The 21,855-nt window shown below is 39.3% G+C and overlaps 1 pseudogene; it reads right to left on the bottom strand.

Moving 5' to 3' along the window:
• Positions 1-5,650: 5,650 nt before the first annotated feature.
• Positions 5,651-11,814, bottom strand: LOC122145064 (annotated as a pseudogene).
• Between the last annotated feature and the right edge of the window lie 10,041 nt (positions 11,815-21,855).

Here is a 21,855-nt window from a genome sequence, read left to right on the forward strand (position 1 = left end):
ACACACACACACACACACACACATATATTATATATATATATATATATATATATATATATAATATATATCTATATATATATATATATATATATATATATATATATATATATATAATTTTTTTACCACTCTGAAAGCTTACACACTAAACTCTGCCAAGCCAGATTTATAACTATAGGCCTATCAATGTTGCTGGCCACCAAAGCAACACTGTGTTTTTGTTCCCCACCCCATCCACAAACCTCTGCAGACACATTCTCTATTTAGTGTCCTATTAATCATCCACTGATATAACAGTTGTATTTGTGCCACAGTGTGAATTGTCAACCCTTTGTACAGCACAGCCTCAGTCTCCTTATCATGAATAATTCATGACACATCACCACCCCTGAGATTTCTATACTGGTACTCTGCAAGAGTTCAAAGGTATCTTCAAAGCATGACTGAGGGAGAAAGCACAAAAGGAAACTGTACGTAGTAGATTAACTAAAGCGGCTAAATAAATAAATAAAAATGAATTCATGTTAATTAATTAATTTATAAGCTTTAATTACCTGTATTAAGCAGAATCTGTGCAGAGAAGCATTAAACATAGAATCCATTTGCCAGCACTGAAACTATACAGAAATTAATGCTGCTTACTATCATAACACTAAATCAAGAAATGAAACTGCTCACAACAGTCAGGAACTTGAACCTTTGCCCCTATAGTTTAAGAGTGGACAAGCCCAAAGTTATGCAGTCTATCCTGGGAGTCGTAAACTCAGGGACCTCAACTAGCCTGAGAAATCTCATACTATCAAGTTCCCTCCTTCTTATCCACAGCCATGCTGCAAAACAAGATGAAGCAACTGGCCTGTGCATGTCAATAGCTCAGAGAGCTCTCACAGCTGTTCCCTTCACTAGTTGTGTTTGCTTTGTTGCCATGGTCACAGATGGGTGTGAATGTTTGGGTTTTACAGTATGTTACATCATGACACACACATTTGGATGGAAAACTGAGTTTCATGTAGATTGACTTATGACTATATTATTGGTTTTATATGTCACAGTATAAAGTGAATTGAGTTTGAGAAGTTGTAAACAAGTTTTAAAAGGTGAAATAGTGCTCTAAAAGTAAAATCACAAAAATCACTTGTCTCTGCTGAAAAATTCAAGAAAACGGTTCCACTTCAGAGTCCTTGACAATCCCAGCTTTTTACAAGAATTAAAACCATACATATATGTAAAAATGTTTACATTAACCTGGATATGAATTTATAGTCATAAAATTAATAAGCAAAAATAAGTTTAACTGATTTTAATTACTGAAAATACAATTAACTGATTTCAATTAAATGTGTCCCACATTTTGCACAATGTATGTATTATTTGCATATAAATATATATCTGTTTTTTGTTGTTGTTTTTTTTTAACAAAAATGCAAAATGTAATTTGTGAATATTAAATATCATTTAATATTCATCGCTAGAGAAAACAAAATCATTTTAACCTGAGGTTGATCAACATTTTCTCAAGGTAAAGCACCTTATTTCACTGACAATAAAAAAAAAAAAAAAAAAAAAAAAAAAAAAAAATTAAAATGACATTTTTTCATGCCCCATTTTGTATAATTTGTGGAAAGTGCCACTTGTACTAGTATATACAATTTATGAGTGAACAAGATATTTTGATAGACAAAGTATCTGAGGAGGCTCTAGGTCAGTGTTCTCCTCTCCTGCTCTTGATGAGAACATTGAGAAGATGTTCAGTCAATTATCTCATCAAATCTGCTCTTTATGTGGTACAGAACATTAGGGATGACACAGGCGAAGGAAAACAGAAAGGGAATAGAGCTAACAGAGACTGAAACTAGATGCAGTGAAGATTAATAAAGGGTAAGCAGAAGATAAGATGAAATTACATCAGGAGACTTTATTTGCAATTTCCCACAAACCGGTGTCATAACAGTTTAAATAAAGGCCACAAGATATAAAATGTACCAAACACAGTTATGTGAGCATGACTGTATCTTCTAGAAGCTTTGTTCCCCTTTGAGCACGAGGCTCGTGGTAAGGAGGCACGACAGTAGGATTTGGCAGTTATTGAGAAAAGCTGAGACCTGTACAGTGTCAGCATGGACTAAATCAGCAGCTGCCATTGCTAGTAATCCCACCTCTCTGTTTGCTGGGGCCCAGGGTCAGCATGGTACAAAGGACCTGACCTGCAAGAGTCAATGGAGTAGAGGCCTAGCAGGACAGAATAAAGTGCTGGGTCAAAGCTGAGTCATCATAGATCCTAGAAGCAGCACTCGACTGCCTGCAGAGAAGACAATACAGTTGTAGACTTATGTAATACACCCGCCAGCTGCAGCTAGCTTAGCTGGGTGAGGATGTACCCAGGCATTTCACATTTCAGTGCCTCATGTTATCTTGTCCTCATTTGCCATTTGTGAAACGGCAGCCCTTAGGTTAAATATAAGATAAGATCTTTCAGCATGATAACCCAAAGCAAACTAGCAAAACAACTATACAGTGGCTGACAGGAAGGAATATGAATGGCCTTGAGAGGCCTAATCACAACACTGACCTAAATACAAATTTAAACTTGAAACAACTTCTGACAAATGTGTGTAAATATAGTAATATAATAATTCAAGTATATGCTGTAATGTGTTAACAATACTTTAAAATAAATGTTATTTAAATATGCATTATTTCGTGAAATTTATTTTAATTAGCATTTACTATAGTTAATTTACATTCAATTTATATACATTTATGATAATAAATATATATTCATTAATTTTTATTGTATTTTTCCACTTTTTCCACTTTCATTTCACTTACAATACACAAACAAATTCAAACAAACAATCTGAAAATAAAACTGGATCATTGGGCTTTAAAACAACAAAAAAGCACACCTTAAAAATGCAAGTGTCTTTTAATAAAAGTAGTTAGAGAACCCCAGAGAGGAGGTGAAGAGACATTCTCCTGACCCCTTAGGCTCTGTCCTGCATGTGTGAGCCTAAAATTCAGTCAATAAACATAACACATGAATGATGCAACTACCATGGATTTTCTAAATATGTTACAACAAACCAATAATAAGTTTGTGGCCAAAATTAATATGTAACCTCACATACTTATCTCAGGCAATGCAAATACCCATTTAAAAATGACCATAGATTAAAATATGTACTGGCCTGACTTCAGTATATATTGGCCTTGCTTCAATTAGGACATTTAGTCCATAGTTAATTTAGGACATTTAAGTAATTTTTATAAACGTGCCTTAAAAAAACAACAACAAAAAAAAAACAAAAAAAAAAAACAAGGGCACTGACATATTTTAAGATCAATCAGTGCAAGTTTATTTCAGTTGAAACCGCTCAGACTTACATTTAGATCTGGGACTAGGCTTAAGCCTTGTCTGTGAAACTGGGGGCTTGTACATGAAATAAATAATCTGAGCAATAAATTGGCATAAAGGCATTTCAGTGTCAATAATGATTATGAAAAATCAAATCCATTAGACGACAATATTGTAAGGAACTGAATTCAATAAATATTATATGAATTCAAGCCACAGGTGTTTTTTTTTTTTTTTTTTGTATCATGACTTAGAACTTGCGGTAACAATTTTCTTTATTTTGGCCTGTTCTAACATGAATCTTAGTTTATAGGCTAGTATTTTTTAACCAACCCTGCTGGTCAAAGTTTATTACCTCACTTGACCCCAAGGTCACTTCTTGACCCTAGTGCCACCTGATAAGCTGAGGTCAGAAGGTTAACCCCTATAAACCAAGCTGGCGTCTTGAAGTCCAACACCTTGAGGTTTCAGTCTTATCTTGAGATGATCTGCATCTTAAAGGAACAGCAATGAAAAGGACTAAATGTGAAAAAGAAAAAAAGATTCTGATGGTCTAAATTAGATTTGTGGTATTTGATGTGCACTCTAAATTAAAGAGGTATGTGTATAGAGAAGTATCACCTAAAACTCTTTGTTGACACTATTTGTGTAACTACTAGAATGTCCTGTGAGTGCACTGTTTTTAGTGAGAGACCAGGGCTGAAGTTGGTTTAAATGTGGCCATATTTCAGATCTTGCTTATGTTTTAAATTCTTAGAGCTTTGATGCTCTAATATCAGCGTAGTTTTGTTATAAATAAAACAGAAGTACAGCTGAAGTTATGGATGGAGGTTTTTTATTTCCAAGGAAGAACTAAGACAAAAGTTAAAACCATTATGAACATACATTTCAGTATCTAATGTTCATAATGATCTCTGAAATGAAATCACAATGAAATAAGACAAAATATACCACTGAGGCAAAATAAACTCAAGAAATATTGCACTTAATTTCTAAAACACACCATATTTCCACTAAAGGTGTTTCCTGACAGAGTCAAGAGTTTAGCTTTAACACTGGACTACACGGAAGGCCAAGCGTTGGGACTATAATATTGACCAACCACAAAAAGAAGCACTTTTCTTTTTGCATTTAAGCTAATTCTTTCTTTAGTGGCCAATTTTGGTTCAATTCTAAACTATAAAACACAACAGAGAAGCAGATCATTTTTTCTTCTTAAAATCATCTCTTCAGTTCTGAAATGGGTCATCCATTTCTCTAAGGTGTGCTACAGCTACTGTTCCCATAACAATTGAGACGGTCGGATCTATCTAATGGTCGTTTGCCTGGAAAACAAACACTGAACGCCCAACAGTAATCATCAGAAACCATAACTGAAATCAAATCCAAAACCCATTCAACTCAAAAGTGGCACGATCAACACTCGCTTTGAAGGACTTTTTGGTTTTCCCTTTTTGTCCTTTTAAACTAAACAGCAATCTCTAGGACTAAAAGAAAATAGGATGATGATTAGTGAGGTTTACATAAATGATAAAGCATGGTAAAACCAGTTCTTCATCAAGGCCTCTGTTAAGACCACTTTGCTAAAAAAAAAAAAAAAACCTGCCTAATCATAAACCCGTCACATTACAGATGAACCTATAATGCACACACTGTGTATGCACACAAATGACTAATTCTACTATCTTTAACTATCTACAGTACATTGGTATTTGTTTAAACTTTCTCCAGACCTCAACCAGACATGAGCAGATTTCTTGTTTCAATTCAGTAAAAAAAGTGCTTAATGAAAGCCAAGCATGATCAGAGCCTAAACTACTTCTGTAGTTGAACGAGTTTTAAAAACAAATGTACAACTCATTTCAACTGGATTTGGACGTCTCTGGATAGGATCCATAGTCCTTGGTTTGCTTTACAGCTTGGCTTTTCAAGCATCTGTGCCATCCTCTGGGTCAAATCTGGCTTCACTGGTCTGCAGAAACATTACGGCTGCTGGTGCAGCAGGACAAAAAGGGAATGTCAGAAGTCTTTGAAAGCTGCCTTGAATCTTTTATGCATATCTCCTCTCTTTATTGAATGTGTTTTTCAATATTGAATCTGATATTCCTTCTATAGACTTCTTCCTTGAACTGAAACAGTGCAATCAAAACAATCTACACCATTTTTGTTTTCATCGTTTGGCAAAGTGGAGAAGATCCACCTGAGAATGAGTGCTTTTTTTCAAAGCAGTGCAATCTTAAAGCCTGCACTGCTACAGACTACAAACAGACAGGCAACAAACTTTCAGGCTGCCCTGCCCAGACCCCACCCTGTTTATATCTCTCTCCTCCTATCACGCACATGAGCGGCTAGAGCTGGACTGTTGCTCCTTGATCAAACAACATGTGCAACAAATGCTTAAAGGCATTCTACATTTAGAACTGAAAATAAAGTCTATGTGAACAGAAGAAAATAAAACAAAAGCAACACTCGGGTTATGAGTTGGTGAGGCAAAGTCACAAGAGCGTCAAGACAGCATGTTACCAAGAGCAGATTATCGAATGAGGAAACACAATCAATGAACACTACAGACCTCAAAAGAGCTTAAACAAGATCAGTGCATTACGTCAGTCTGTTATTCCTCGGAATCAGTTCTCTGTGTTGCTTTTGGCTCAAGCAAGAGCCTGCAATCGCTTAGTCCAAAAGGCTGAAAACTGAACTAAAACAATCAGTGTTCTTAAAACCCAAGTGAGGAAAAGGAACATGTGCAAAAAAAAAAAAAAAAAAAAAAAAACTGAGGCAAGAGGATGACGCGTTTCTCAGCTGTTCTGCGAATGGTTGTGGTTGTAGTGTTTTCTTGCATTTCTCTTCAGATCTCGGACAAGGCCTGCATGTTCTTTGTCAACCTTTACTGAAAAGCATGAGAAAAGTGACTACTTTGACAAAGCTCTGCAGGCAAAGTCCGACGGGGCGTGTCCCATCCACAGGGGCCAAATATCTGGGTCGGGTAATTTGCCAGTGACTTCCTACACCCTTACTTCTGGATTTTCCCATAGAGGTTTGTTTTCTCTCGGTGGTGACAGCAAAGTGAACAATTGCTGTCATCGGGAGATAAACAAAAGTGAAAGCTCCTAAAGCCCAATCACTTTGGACTCATGCCATGCATTTCTCAGCGTGACGGGCAGGTGTCGAGTCTCTGCTCCGCGGTTGATGTGTCTTGATCTGGATTTGGATCAGTCTGATGGAGAGGGGAACAAAGAAACAGCTGCCATGAGATAAATGCATTTAAACAAGGCTGAAAGCTGTTCCCTGATAGAAAAATCAACATTTTAGCCACCAAAACTAAACTAAAAGCTTACCTCAGAGTAGGGTGGAGGGGGTCGGAAGCGGAACTCCTGGATGTAGGCGAATAGCGGGCCATCAAAGTTCTCCCGCCCTGACGACACTTCCAGACTGCTCTGTCTCTGTTCTTCTGTGACCACCTCTGCATAGGCTGGAGGAGCTGCGTACAGCAAAAGCAATGTATACTGTTTTTTTACCCATGTCAACCAGGTTATCTGTTTCTTCTCGACACAAAATGTGATCTCCACATCCTCTTCTGGTGTTTTATTCAAAGGAACAGTAAGCAACAAGTTCTACAGTCTTTCCTATATGGGTAATCTGAAAAAGGACAGATTCAAATCCCATGGCCTCCATAAATGCAGCATCTTTGCTATTCATATATTGCAAACATCCCTCAAAGCAAGTGGTACTAATGGAGTGTTCCTTACCTTCAGGCCTCTCAGGGAGGGCCATGCCTAACCAGCTCATGGTCATGCTGCATTGACTGCTCACAGAAGATGTCCGGCTACCGAAGGGGTGGAGAGGGATGGTGCCAACCACCAGGGGCAGGTTTAAAGACAGGTTCATGGCTCCCGGGATGTCTACATACACCTGAAGATAAAAATATTGGAATATTAGGTTAATTATTTCACAAACAGTGCACCTTTATTTGTAAATACGGCTTCTAGAAAAATCCCTTACCTAAATCTCCCAACAAACACACACCTTTTTCTGGGTCCAAAACTACCCAAAGACCTCAAAATCAAACAAATAGTTCTAATATACAATCACAGTGTACTGTAGGTCATCTGAAAATCATAATCCTAACACTTAACTTCATACTGGAAAAAAAATAAACTAAATTTTTTCTTAATTGTTAATAAAATACTGGTGTCCAGGATTGTGAGTTTTTAGTGCAATAGGCACGAATAGTGCTCATAAACAGCTGTTGATATGGCATTGAAATAAAGTAGAGATTTGGACCTTGAAACAGTATTCGATACATCAGAATTTAAGTTAACAAGCAGACTCAAGGATCCTGCTTAAACAAGCAGGGATGACCCATTCATTGAGTCAGCGTATTTTCAATCACTTAAGAAGAAAAGCTTCTGCCAAAAGGCAAAAAACTAAAGAATCTGAAATTTCCTCAGTAAACTTAGATATGAGTAGGTCCTGACATTACACAAGAAGGGCACTAACAGATTGGTTTGAGGGTATAATAGGCCATTAACACTCAATGGCCTGAATTTCATCAGATATTTTAGGCTGATCTTCTTATCAGTATGTGCAGGAGAGAACTTGCCATAATCTTGCGTAATCTTATTATCATTCACAGTGCTGCATCTGTGGAAGCGCAAGAAGTGCCTTCAAGGATATTATCCTTCAGCTGCTTGAAATTGACATGGAAAGCTTTCAAATTATTGCATTACTTGCATTTCGAAGCTATAAAGATGACCAGCACTTGTAGAGATGATCGGTAATCACATGTGCGCCCCAGAAGACTTCAAAGTCAATACAAACTATAAAATAAAAGCACATGACTTACCATGAGTGAGTACTCCTACCCACTCTAATGATACTGCAGTCAAGGATGGAGGGTGATACAGGGGGGATCTTCAGCATCTTTCCATTCCATGTCTCCCGTCTTGCCAGAAGAAAGTGACTCCCCTCGGATGTTGGCCACTAATTGTTTTATCTCCTTTATCTTCCCTTTGGCAAAGAAGGTCTGTGTTTGGTAAATGGCGGCCTTTGGCACAACCATACGCGAGGAGCAGTTTTCAATTTCAGCAAAGATCTGAATGGACTCTCCTGTAAACAGACATTATATAATGTTAATGGTACAAAATAGTATGAAGGGTAACATGCAGGGCTGCAGCAAATAAATGATTAAATTGATTTTGCCATAATTTATTCACCCTCATGTTGTTCCAAACCTGTGTGAATTTCTTTCTTCTGTTGAACACAAAAGAAGATATTTTGTACAATAGAAGAAAGAAATTCATACAGGTTCGGAACAAGTTGAGGATAAGTAAACGATGACATAATTTAAATTTTTTGATGAACTATCCCCTTTTAATGTGGCTGTCCCTGTCAGATGCATGTTTTCATCTTATTAATTGAAAAATAATCAACAGATTCATTGATTATGAAAATAATCACTGGTTGCAGCCATTGTGTAAAAGTACAGTGGGGTCTAAATGTCTAGTGAAAATGTTAACCTGATTGAAGATTCACCTGGAGTATAACCCTTCCGTTCAATTTTGGCACTTAAGGAGATCGGACCTGAGGTGCAAAACCAGCAGCATAGCGTCTTTTCTTTAGTTCCTGCCTGGGGAGACTATGCAAAATAGAATAACAAAACTTTAAAATGCAAGAACCTTAACTGGTCATTATTCAACAGTGCATTGATAAATCAGTGATGCAAATGAAGCAAAAACCCACCAGCAGGAGAGGAGTGTTGATGTCAATGTGCTCAAAGACAGTGAACTCTTTCTTGGTCTTCATGGGCAGAAGCCACGGCCTGTGCAGCTCAGCATTCACCCAATAGCGCACACTGCCATGCTTTCCTTCGAACGAGGTAGCCAGAGGTCTGCACGTGTGTGACAGAGAGAACATTTGAATAAAAATTACAACACAGTGCAGGTGAATAACTATAAGGTTTGGGGCCACATCTGACCAACACTCACGTTTGTGGAAGCTCAAAGCTGAATGCATACTCATGTCTTCCTGAATGAATAGTGGTGAGTCCCTCCTCAGAGTTATCATCATCTGAAACAGAAGAAAATAATATTCCAAATATACCTTACCCTGCCAAAGCATTGATCATCTTCTTGTTAATTACATTATATATATCAAACACACTAATTTCTGCTAAATGCATGAATGTAAAGCATCCTTTGATAAAAAAAAAAAAGTTGTTTTTCATAAACCCCAGCAAATCATGATATGCATCAATATTATGTCATACCCATGAATGGGTGTTTTGTCACATGTATTATGATGGTGTATTCAGTTTCAATATTTATTCTGAATGGGAGAGAGTTGCTCAAGATCCACTGCAGTTCACGTGAAACCTAAGGGACATTTTAAGCAAATTCCAATGTTAAATAATTTGTTTGTGTAACACTAATAGGCACCGATGACTTTCGTTTTGCCAGTTCAGCACTCAGCTTAGCGGGGAGCCATGGTAAACAAGCACGGAGCTGTCAATCAAAGGGAATCCGGCAAGAGAATACCGGCCTAAACCGGAGCCTGCTGCTTCCCCGTGCCTGCGCGCTCATTACCCATTCAATGTGCTGCCTGCAGCCTCCCAGCGAATCTACCCGTGTGCTGCGGCGTGGACTTCGAGAGTATTCTCCCATTCAGCAAAACACGTGAGAGAAATATGACAAAAAACACACACCGAAATCACAAACGACAGAAAACCGACCAGTTTCCCATAAAAATCGGGACCTTTATTGAAACCAACCAATCATACAGAAGCGGCAAAGACAAATTAGACATGATTTAGATTAGAATTTTACATGAGAATGAATTTCTTTGAAATTACAACACGCATGCAACTAACAAGGTCATAAACATGCACTACTTGATTTGTATACAAAGAGTTTTCAATAAGGCAATTAACGTAGCTTTTCCTGTACTAGAAAGCCACCTCAGGCTAACAGATATTCTCAAAGTTATTATACAAAGGATGTATAAATGTCACGTTTTCCACACGGGTTAAGCAAACTTTCACACTTGCAATTTTGTAACCCGGTGTTCTGATGCCAGCGGTGGGAAACAATGCGGTGGTAGAACGTTAGAGCAAAGTTGTTTGGCAACAGACGACCAATAAACTGCCTTGGCGCCTTAGCTCATTAAATATTCATGAGCTCCGTGCAGTTGCAGAAACTGTAAACGCACGAGAACATTAAAACTGTCGAACAATTTAATTGCAATTTATTAACTGGAGGGATAAGAGACAGTTGTTTTTGTACATTAAAAGTGACTTAAAAATTCGGACAAACTAGGAAACTTCTTACCGAAGAACTAGCTTGCAAGATGCACTCATCGAATACGTTTTGTCTTAAATATGGCAAACGAGGGTTTATAAATGTACAGTTGTGAAAGAAGATAACCAGGAGAATACATTTACTCAGAATTTTAAAAAAATTCCATGAGTTAACAATTTTGTCAAGTGTGAAGAGTCCAACAGTGTATGCAAAAAAACAACAACAACAAAAAAAAATCCAAATGGTCAGTTTAGCATCGAAAAGTGAACACTGGACCACTGAATGCTTTTAAATGCTTGTGCATGGGTTGCATACTACAGCCGTTGGTGCAAGTTGCTGCTGTTTCTCTCACTTTCCGCCAAAAGCATGATGTCATAGAAGACCCGTTGACGCCTCCACCAATCAGAAGACAGAACGACTAGACACTGCATCAAAACAGGATTGAACCGCTTCTAACAATGGGTGGAAACTTAAGACATTATGCCGAAAGATCTGTCCATTATATATCTGTCATAATATATAGAATTTCATTGGACGTAGTTTTTTTCTTCAAAAGAAATCTCTTATAAGATGGGAGCACCCGGGTGCATTCAATTTTTTTGGTTTGATTAATTAGCCACTCGGTTTTAACAAATGAATCCATAAACACAATAGAAAAAGAAAAGAAATATATCTGAATGCACACAATAGTCTCTACAGGTCCAGCAGTCAACAAGTACTGTGCAGCATCCAAAGTATGTCACGTCATCCTGGACCACTGAGCATCCCACCAGTACATTCAACACATCTACACCGAGCGCAGTTTTGATCTGTATGCTTACCTCTTCCATGGCCAATAAGGATGTCTCTAATGATTCAGATATTCAACTTCTTCTGTATAATTTTGAGTGTAGGCAGTGTTGGATCCAGCATTTCGCGATTCTGTCCAACGCACTTTTGCGAATCCTTTTGCGTGTATTTTAAGTGACTTGACACGAATCTCCCCGGTGACTTCAATAATAACTCTTCCTGAGACGGAGTCCCCGCTGGGAGAAAACAGGGACATTGCTGTCATTTAGACAGTCGTAGCTTACAATGAAGCTTTTCACCTTTCCTAGCACCATGGTGGCAAGAAAACAAAATGTACAAAGTTCTACAGACAAAACAAAATCACAAGTCTAGGAAAATAATCTCTTATGAAAAAAGTGAGCGTAAACACTGAAAAGTGTCATTGAGATGCGAGAGCTGAACAACAGCAAAGGATGCTGTTATCGCGTCTCGGTGAAGGGCTTGATGGTCTGCAATGAAAGACGGCGAAATTTCGCCACCGGCTCACTTTTAAGCGCTGCTCTTGAGGAAAACAAGTCAGTGCGCATGCGCGCGGCTCCTGTCCGTCCCCCTTCTTCCGCTTTTTGTGCAGCTCTTTGACCGGGACTCAGGAGACAAATAACAGCGAACAGCTGAGAAGTGTATTAAAAGAATACGTGGAAGTCTAGACATTTTTCGCACGTTTATGTAGAGCCTCACATTCATATTCGACTAGTTTTTACATGTTATAGACCATTGTATGTTAGACCATTTATTGATTGATTGATTGATTTTTGAGTTATTTTGTGTTAAACGCTGTGTAAAAACTCTTTTCCATGGTATATGCAGACTCAGTACCAGCCTTGATGACATAAGGAGAAGGAGAAAAAATACAGAGATCAGTATTATAGAGGATGAGGTTAATTTAAATGAATTTCACATGCAGATTTATCTGCTATGCTAGTTCAAGTTGTCAAAACCTGATGCGCCTCCCAGCGGCTGCACAAACTTTCGTCCTTTAGTCGCTTGATTGTGAACGAGTTACGTTGGTTTCTGCTGCCCTCTAGGGGTTCGTTGGAGAACAGTAACTTAAAACCATTATTAACATCCCTGCCGAAAATTCTAGGCAACAACAAGGTGACTGGAAAGCAGTGTTGAAATGGCCAAGAGAGGCGAGTAAACATGGGTCAGGCTGATGTCAGACGGACATCTAGAAACTTTCTCCTTGTGTGCAGTTATCTTCAAATTCCTCCTTTCAATTTAGCCTACCTAAAGTTTAAACAGACACATCCCCTCCAAGTAAACTGTAAGACGTTTTGGATTTTCGTGTCAAGATGTTTGAGAGTTCCAAGTTTTATTTTAATACTTGCACTTAATATGGGGACAAATATTTATTTAAGTAGGGGGTTAAGGTATTGGCTGTCTGTATGTTGTGAGTAAAAATGCGAGTTGTGATGTGGTAGTTTATCTTGGGTTTATTTGTGAGAATTTTAATCCATTACTCTATCACAGTGGAGCAGTTGTCTTTTATTTTCATATGTATTTGTACAGTCTTGTAACAGTCTTACTTAAAAAATAATGATCATAACTTTAGTTAAGAAACTCATACATACAGTGGTTACAGTCCATACTTATTTGATTCAAATGTAGTACTGAAAAACTGCAATATATTCTAAAAAAAGAAACTAAGGAAGACTAAATAGGATCTTGAGTTGGTACTGCACTTTTATGATTCTGCAGTTTTCAATGGTGACAGTCAGGTCACGTCTGTTGCTGCTTGAGGCTGTACTTTAGTTTTGTGTCACAAGATGAAGAGCTGTTAATATCAACAGAAAAACTGATTGTTTCACCTGCAGCAATAATAAGTAAATAGAGATAACATACATCAATTATAAAGAAAATAAATGAAATTACATTGACATTACAGGCTAGTGTCGTCATTTTAGGCGCTTGAGAGCTACACAAGACATCTTCATCTTGCATATAACCAGTTTTGTCAGTTGTTACAGTCAGTGACGTTTTTCCTGAGCTGAAAAGTTTCATCCTTTTTGTGTTGTGTGCCAGATTGTGATTGCTGTATGGATAAATAAATAAATAAATAAATAAACTAATATCACATTCAATTTCCTCTATAGGTCACAAGCAAATCTCATTACTTGTGTTCTGATGACAGTATAAACAGTTACATCATCTCTCTATTTATGTGAATTAATAGAGTCAAATTGTAATTAATTAATGTTATGTTATAGCATTATATAACATATAATGACTATCGCCCTGTAGCACTCACACCCATCATTATGAAGTGCTTTGAGCGATTGGTCCTAGCACACCTCAAAGACTGCCTCCCACCCACACTGGACCCACATCAATTTGCCTACCGCGAGAAACAGGAGCACAGAGGATGCAGTATGCACAGTAATGCACTCTGCACTCACACACCTGGACAATAACAACACCTATGTAACGGATGTTGTTTGTTGACTTAGTTCAGCATTTAACACCGTCATTCCCTCCAAGCTGACCACAAAACTTGGAGACCTGGACATTAACACCTCCCCTCTGCAACTGGATCATGGACTTTCTGACCAACAGGCCTCAGCATGTTAGGTCTGGCCACACCCACTCCACCACCATCACACTTAACACCGGCGTACCACAGGGCTGTGTGCTGAGCCCATTCCTCTACTCCCTCTACACCCACGACTGCAAGCCTGTGCATGGATCCAACTCCATTATTAAGTTTGCAGACGACACCACGATGATTGGCCTCATCAGTGACAACGATGAGACTGCCTACAGGGAGGAGGTTCAGCTGCCCTGGCCACATGGTGCACTGACAATAACCTGCTCCTTAACACCAGTAAAACAAAGGAGCTCATTGTGGACTTCAGGAAGAAGAAAGGAAGCACGCATGACCCCATCCACATTAACGGGTTGGTTGTTGAGCGTGTCTCCAGCTTCAAGTTCCTGGGAACCACCATCACGGAGGACCTGTCCTGGACCACAAACACCTCCAGCCTGGTCAAGAAGGCTCGCCTCTTATTCTTCCTCAGAACACTGAAGAAGAACCAGCTGTCTTCAGCCATAGTGGTGAACTTTACCGGTGTGCGATCGAGAGCATCCTGACCAGCTGCATCACAGTCTGGTATGGGAACTGCACGGTGGCTGACCGCAAGCACTGCAGAGGGGTGGTGAAAAGCTGCCCAACGCATCACAGGACACCACTTCCTGCTATTGAGGACATCCAAGAGGAAACGCTGTGTACGTCCGAGCTCGCAGCATTCTTAAGGACTCCTCTCACCCCTGACCATGGACTGTTTAACCTCCTGCCCTCCGGGAGGGCTGAGGAGCCTCGGGACAAGGACCAGCAGATCCAGGAACAGCTTTTTTCCCTACAGCTGTCTCCTTGCTGAACTCTGCCCTCTGACAATCACCCACACCACACACACATAATCCACAAACACTTCATCAATACATCTGACCGATTTATTTATTTATTTATTTACAACAAGCAAAGACAGTAAACTTGCTACTACTTGCACTACTGTCTGTTCATCCAGAAACACTGAATAACCCATTTGCACACTGAAATATTTTCTATGCACTTTACTTTCCATTGCAATAGTTTAAATTGTTCATATGTTCATAGTTCTGCCTATAGTGTACATACACTTCACATATTTCATCTGTATAAATATGTTCATAGTACACCTATCTGTATATCATGCTGATAGTATTTAAAATCTGTAAATTTTGTCCATAATACTTATCTGTATAGTTATTGTACATATTGTAGACCTTGTATATTCTGTACTTACTGCTTATTGCACTTCTGGTTAGATGCTAACTGCATTTCGTTGCCTTGTACCTTACATGTGCAGTGACAATAAAGTTGAATCTAATCTAATCTAATCTAATCTATAATCGATACCAGTAAATGATCATTGGTCACATCATTTCTGGGCACAAAGCTTAATTTCAGATGTTTAAAAGATGTTGGCTTCAGTGGCCCCCAGTTTTACCATCAAGACATACTTCACCCAGCCATGAAAGTATGTGAAAGATGAAGGGCATATTTCTGAAATCAGGGGAAAAATAAGAAAAATCTATAGTGTCTCACAAATGACTGTAATGTTATCATTGTAAAATGCATGATAATAGTTTTTAAAATTTATTCAGAATAACAGTTTCTGCTAATAGCACATGTACAATCTATTTACCTTTTTACTTTAATGTGATTTTAATCAAATAATAAGGTAAAAGCATTAGGGTTTATTAACGCAATGTCTAAGAATCTGCAGACAATATGACTGGAACCATCTTTATTCCGATTCAGGTTTTCGTAATGTGTGTCTGAAAGGAGATACAAACCCCTTACTTCCAGGTTTTCTCGCTTGCAAAATCAGTATTCCTTTGTGTGTTCTGGTTCTGCTTTGCCTGGCTGAAGGCATGAGTGACAAGGTCCATGGCTTTGGGAATTTTTTTTTTTTTTTAAGGTGTGGCGCATCCTACACCGCCCTGCGTCACGCTGATCTTTGCAGGGACCCAAGGTTTCTTCAGTAGAGAACTTGTAAAACAAATACTCAATAGTCTCAGCTGCACCTGTTCAGTGGTTTTAGGGGAGTGGCTGATCAGTTTAGTTTGCTGGAGAAATCTGATGTATACGTACAATATAGTTACGGTTTTGACTGGTGTGAGCGTACATTAGAGTCTACCAACACAATTTTTATAATTTTATTTTTAGCATATCTTTCAGGAGTCTCGTTGTTACCTGTAGCCACATTTGACTCTGAGTAAACAAGACTAGCTACACGTAAAAACCTCTTGTATGAAATAATCATAAACTTCAGTATTTTTGCAGTAATAAATACAGTAAAAACATCCTTCCATTGTTTTGTTCTTTATGTGTCTTTATTTTGTGTACTCTCAAGAACTGCTACTTGTTAAGCCTTTATGTGCCACGCGAAAACATAGCCTGCCGCCAAACCTCTTTAGACTGTTATGTTTGAACAACCATTTTTGCGTCTATTTTGCATATATGTCTCGCATTGCCGTCCAACGACGCCATTCGCTGGTGACGTGGGAAAACGGCTTTGAACTGCTCTGTCACAACAACCGTCGTTCGACGGGCAGGTTTTACCATCTAGCGATTCATTCATCACTCCATAAGATCTTACCTTTCTGCTGTGTCAATACGACATAAAAGCCAGAAGCCCATATAGTGCCAATGCTGAACAGGGGCAGGGCTACCGTAGCGGACGTCGCTTTCCCTGTGCGCATGCTTCAGCTGGCACCGGCCCCGATCCCCGGCCTTGCGCTTGACAGATAACGCCATGCAGTTCTCATTGCCCCCGTCATCTCTCGTGTTCCGCGCGTTTTTAAGTGGTTGACAGGCGGCTATACGCACCACATTAGGCTAGGATTCTTGTAGTGCGCTTTGATTTGGATCCTAACATGGTGCCGAGGGCCGGCCGGATAGTGAAACCCGCCTGGCTGTGATGTGGATTCGGATTAGCGGCCTCCAGACTAGAATCCGGGATGGCAGGCCAGCACCGCAGGGTCGTACAAGGGGGGGGGGGGGGGATTGGGGTAAAGCCCTGACGGTGGAGGGAGGTGGTAGTTCAACAGGATGTACAGGACAACAAGCTAGGCTGAGGTGGTCGCTAGGGCTGGACCCCGTGCAAGGTGGCCCTTGCCAGGGAGGACACTGTGAGCACTGAACGCACGATATTACCACCAGGACCTGTGACTGCGGGATTTTGATGCAAAAGAGACGTCCCAGAGAGATCTGCACGCCAGTCCTGTTTTTGCTTTCATCGTTTGTCGAACGTCCGTGTTAAGCTGGTGACCACTACTGTTGTTACAGAATGACAACAAACCTAAACAGGGACTTAAAATTCCCGGGGTGGTGAACTCAGACCATCACCCGCCCACGGTTGTTTTCTCTTGCCAGAACACACACGCAGATATTCTGACGGTAAAACCACCCCCAATGTGTGCAGCTGTTGGTCCTAATTGCGGCCTTTTTTTTTTTTTTTCTTTTTTTCATCTCTCTTCTGTTGTCTTCTGGGCACCACGTATGAGGATTTAAATGGCAGGAGGGTAAAAGTAGCAGTTTGGGGTGGACGTATTGTGTTAAATCTGGCAATACGGCCAGAAGACAACTAGAACCTTGAGGTAGGTACTGCAATGATAGCTCATTCTGCAAGTTTTCCATGTTGCCAGATACCGGTCACGTGGAGCTTGGTACCGGCACACTAGGAATTTTTGAATTCTTTTCTCCAGATGGGATGCGAGCTCTCGTCTCTTACTATATGCTTGACTCCTCTATTAGTTCTCCTCTAGAGATGAACGTCTGTCCTGACCTGAGGCGTACTTCAGTTGCATCAGAGTGCCGAGCGTTGTCATGTACACCCACCACTCTGATAGTTTCCCCTGCCCCAATTGTCCCACTTAGAGATAGGAATAATTAAAATGACTAAAGTTGCAGCTTTAATTGTCCAGTTATTTAAGGATAAGCCGTGTTTCCATACCGTGTGTTTAGGAGAAACACACAGTAATCCCAGGTGTTTGGAGGAAATGAAATTGCAATACCATCATTTTGATGTCAGTCCGGCACTTCGGCCATGCCTAGGAGTTTGAGAGTAGATTATACAGAAGATCTGCGGTTGTATTTATGTGCTCTAAGCACAGTTGTATTTCCCGTTCCATCAGCATTTGTTAGGCAATATCTCAAAATTTGCATAAAAAAAATGTGAGGAAACCCGACAATGGACATACAGGGCATCGTTTTCCTCGCTTGAAATACATCTTCACCTTGCAATAGCCAGTTTTTTCCGTGTTGCAGTCTGGAAAATTTTCTGAGCAAAAAGTTGCCGAGTCTTGTCTGTGTTGCAGCTTGTGGTTGCTGTATGTGAAAAATCAAGAATAAGTAGAAAGAACAGCATACTAGAATGCGCAAAACGAAAACCACATTTGATTCCTTCTAAGCTCTAAATCACAAGAACTGGTTTAAAAAAAAGATCACATTACTGAGGTTGTGATGACAGTTTCTAAAAGAGATCTTAGTCCCTTGCATACCACCTGTAGACACCAATAGCATCAGTATTACTGTAGCACACTAGCGCCTTGTTGCTTACTTGCAAAAAATTACTGCTATCCAGAATTACATGTCTTGGCTTGGCCGAATAAATAGTTATTACTATTGTAATATAATAACTGCTGCCGTGGCCATTCCTTCATGGACTAAAATCAACACTAACAATGCCCCTTCGCTGTTAATCTTCACTGTAAATCCACGGCGTCCTGGGGCGGTATTGATTTACTTACGAGGTTACAGTAAACGTACATCATCGTTGTCTATTTATGTGAAGCAATAGATGAGTCAAACACTGGTATTGGGGTAATTAATACCGACAAGTGATCATTTGGTCCACCATCATTGTTCCAGCACAAAGGGTTACTATATCCGTATCTGGAGTAGATGTTGGCTCTCGCTTTAGTTACTCCATGCCCGGGGTGCTCGGACATTGCCGCATTCTTCCTATTGTCTTTTCTCCGTAATCATCCCTCGACCGTGCCGCGATCCGGTTTTAATGGCGAATTTCACCATCAAGACATAAGCTTTGTTACCCACGGTAGGCCAGTGATTTCCTCCTTCAAAAGATGGAGGCGTATAAAAAACACTCCTATCTACGGCTCTTTTCTAACAAGCATTACAGTGCATTAGTATAGATGATATATATTATATATATATAGTATTTTCCTAGATATACTGCTCCCTGTCTTCTTATATTAGAATAATCTATATAGATATATATATATCTTATTATATATAATTGTCTTATCTCATTCGCCATAATTTATATATAACATTACCCAACATACATCTAGAGTATTTATTTATTTCCGCATATACCTATACTTATATATACTATACTATAACAGAATATACTTAATATTTTACTACTATACTTTTTTTTTTGACTTGTTTACCATCATTATAAATGTTCAACAACAAAGCGTCTTGGCTCCGTCAGAAAAAAAAAAAAAAAAAAAAATAAGAAGCAAGTAATATGACTGACATTCTTTTTTTCGTAGAGGAGGATAATAGATTTGTGGGGGTATAGTGAGTAACTGATCGGCGGAGTTTCTTGGACCGCAGGAGCGGGCCACAATTCAGGATGCGGATGCAGCCTGCGCTCTGGCAGGAACTCTGGGAACGTACCGGGCCCAGGCACTGGTGCAATTACAACACTACCGAGTATCGCTTTCCATCGTGGCACAGATTTACACATAAGCGGTGAAGATCATGTATCCCGCAAGTCAACTGCAGATGCATCCCCCGACTGGCACTTTCAGTAGTATGACCAAACTGTTGAGGCAAGCTAGAATCTGAGATGGAAAAACAGAACTTCCTGGCCTAATCCCGTCCATCTGTGAACACTACAAGGTATTTTAACATGGGGTATCAAATACACGTTTTTCAAACCGTGTATGTTTACGGTGAGGTCGTGCTCTTCAGCCAACACAACGGGGGAATATGGGTAGGAGGGGCCAGTGGAATGAACCATCCGATGCGTCTCTTTTAACAACTCAATACCCCAGGACTGAGGTTGGGAGTTGAAGGCTGCCCACACAGGTGCATGCCACGTCCTTCCGGGTGTTTGTCCAGCTGTTGTTTACGGCTTGTGGTCGTAACTGTGGTAATGTGGTGGGTGTCACTACTCAACGCTGTGTGTAATCGCCTAATGGATGGGTTAATGCCAGAGCACAAATTCCCGAGGCCTGGGACACCTTCACTTGGCCAACATCACTATCATTCAAGTTATACAGTATAGAGTAACGTCACATCTCAACAATCATCTAGTCAATTACAGGGTTCATGAAGAGAATATAAAAGTTTCCTGTATGAATACACCTATTTTACTATACACGTTTCTCCTTCACAATAGTGTGTCATTCTTTTCCACGTGTTTACCTGTAGACCTACCCCCCCCGAAAATACAGTCCTGTCATCTATCCCTAATTTTTTAACATAATAATTTGCTACTTGATAACTTTAAGTGCGATTTCTATAATAGGACAACATCACCTTTCTTTCGACGGCTCTTTTATGAAGGCATTGCTTTCGTTTTGAAGTAATCGTACATCTCGTGGAGCTGCGTAGGTTGTTTTCCTGTGGTCGGAACCTGAGCCCGTTATTCTCTCACGATTCCCAGAGGCAATACCTATGTTGCATCGCGCTCCACCGTCACTTTCACAAAAAAAACTGTCCACCTTTGTTCTTTGGTTAACGTCCAAAAAACACTCGACCCTCAGCAAAATCCTCCTACTAGTGTAAAAGATTCCTTCTAACCGATTTCTCATCCTTTTCTCCCAGGCTCCTTCGTTTGCAATATCGTAAGTGAAGGACTGAGCTCTTGAATGGAATCTTGACAGTTTTCGTTTTTCTCATACGGATGTACACTAGACATGCCAAATACAAACTTCGATTGCCCGCCATCGCAGAATGAGCATTCATGTGAATACTAAAAAAGAAAAACAGGGGCGAGCATCAACTCAATACTGATAACGGCGGACCAGATGATAGGCGTAACCTTGAGTCTATTATTCCCCAGGGTGTTCGGTTAAGTTACGTTGTATCTCACTATGCTAATGGTTTAAGCCTTCGTTCCTGATATTTCGTGGGTTCTGCTTGGGTGTATCAAACCCGACGATGTAATTTCCGTTTTAAAACAACAACAACAAACAACAACAATTCTTACGTAGTCTATACCCGTTAAAACACATTCGTCTCCTGCACTCTTTTAAATCTGCTTTACAACATCGTTTGTGTTGTTATTGTTGTTAATTATTGTCATTATTATTATTATTAAATACAATTAATAGCATTTTATCATAAGAACCTAACATGGTAGTGAAATAATAACAATTTTTATACCAATCACGCAAAAATCCGCAACATTAAATTATTAAATTGTATTGTTTACTTTGAACGTAATAAAATAATGTTTTCTAAATCATGTTTTCAGTGTTATGCACAATATTAACACAAAAACGTGTATCTTGTAGGCCTACTTTAACCTCAGGAGGCTGGTGATCATGTATGATTTTAGTAAATTAACTGACTTTTTTTTAATCACTGAAATAGGCTTATAAGAGATGTTTTAATTGTATTGGAAAATATATATGTTTAAAAGTATGTTTTGACGGTCTACTTCTTAGTGGATATTTTTTATTTATTATTATTTATTCTTATTTACATGATTAATTATTAATTATTAGTATTTATTATTATTATCTACCTTGGTATTAATTTGCCAGGTTGTTGTATTTTTGGTTATGGTTAGCTGCTTTTTAGCTGTTTGCTAAATTTAGCAGCTCATATGGGGTCCGGGGTAAACCCTTACGTCTATC

The sequence above is a fragment of the Cyprinus carpio genome, chromosome A5 (assembly GCF_018340385.1).
Source record: "Cyprinus carpio isolate SPL01 chromosome A5, ASM1834038v1, whole genome shotgun sequence".
Lineage (NCBI taxonomy): Eukaryota > Metazoa > Chordata > Actinopteri > Cypriniformes > Cyprinidae > Cyprinus > Cyprinus carpio.